The following is a 562-nucleotide window of genomic DNA, read 5'->3' on the forward strand; positions in this document are numbered from 1 at the left end:
AATATATATATTATTTGTAAGATATAGACAATATATATGTGTAATGATTGAAAAATATATTTAAATAAAATAAAAGGGTTAAATGAGATGCTTAGTTTAATCTTATAACAAATAAATAAATATATATATATATATATATATATATATGTAATAATATTTCTTTTCATGCTTACATTTCTTTTGTTATATAAGATATAGTCCCTTAATAAATTTATTCATTTTTTAATATGCCACATAAATATATACATATATATATATATATATATATATATATATATATATATATATATATCACATTTCAAAATGTTAATTATTTAATAAATAGGGAGAAAGTTTCCCATATAAACTGAAAAATTTATTGTTTAAAAAAAAAAAAAAAAAAGCACAATAAAAAAAAAAAAGAGAAAAGGATTAAATAATATATGTATAAAAGGTAATACCTATATAAATATATTTTTATTATATAAATGTTAAATGATCGAATAAATAAATAAATATATATATATATATATATATATTTATTTATTTATGTTGATATATATATATATATATATATATCATA

Source organism: Plasmodium reichenowi, chromosome 5 (assembly GCF_001601855.1).
Source record: "Plasmodium reichenowi strain SY57 chromosome 5, whole genome shotgun sequence".
Taxonomy (NCBI): domain Eukaryota; phylum Apicomplexa; class Aconoidasida; order Haemosporida; family Plasmodiidae; genus Plasmodium; species Plasmodium reichenowi.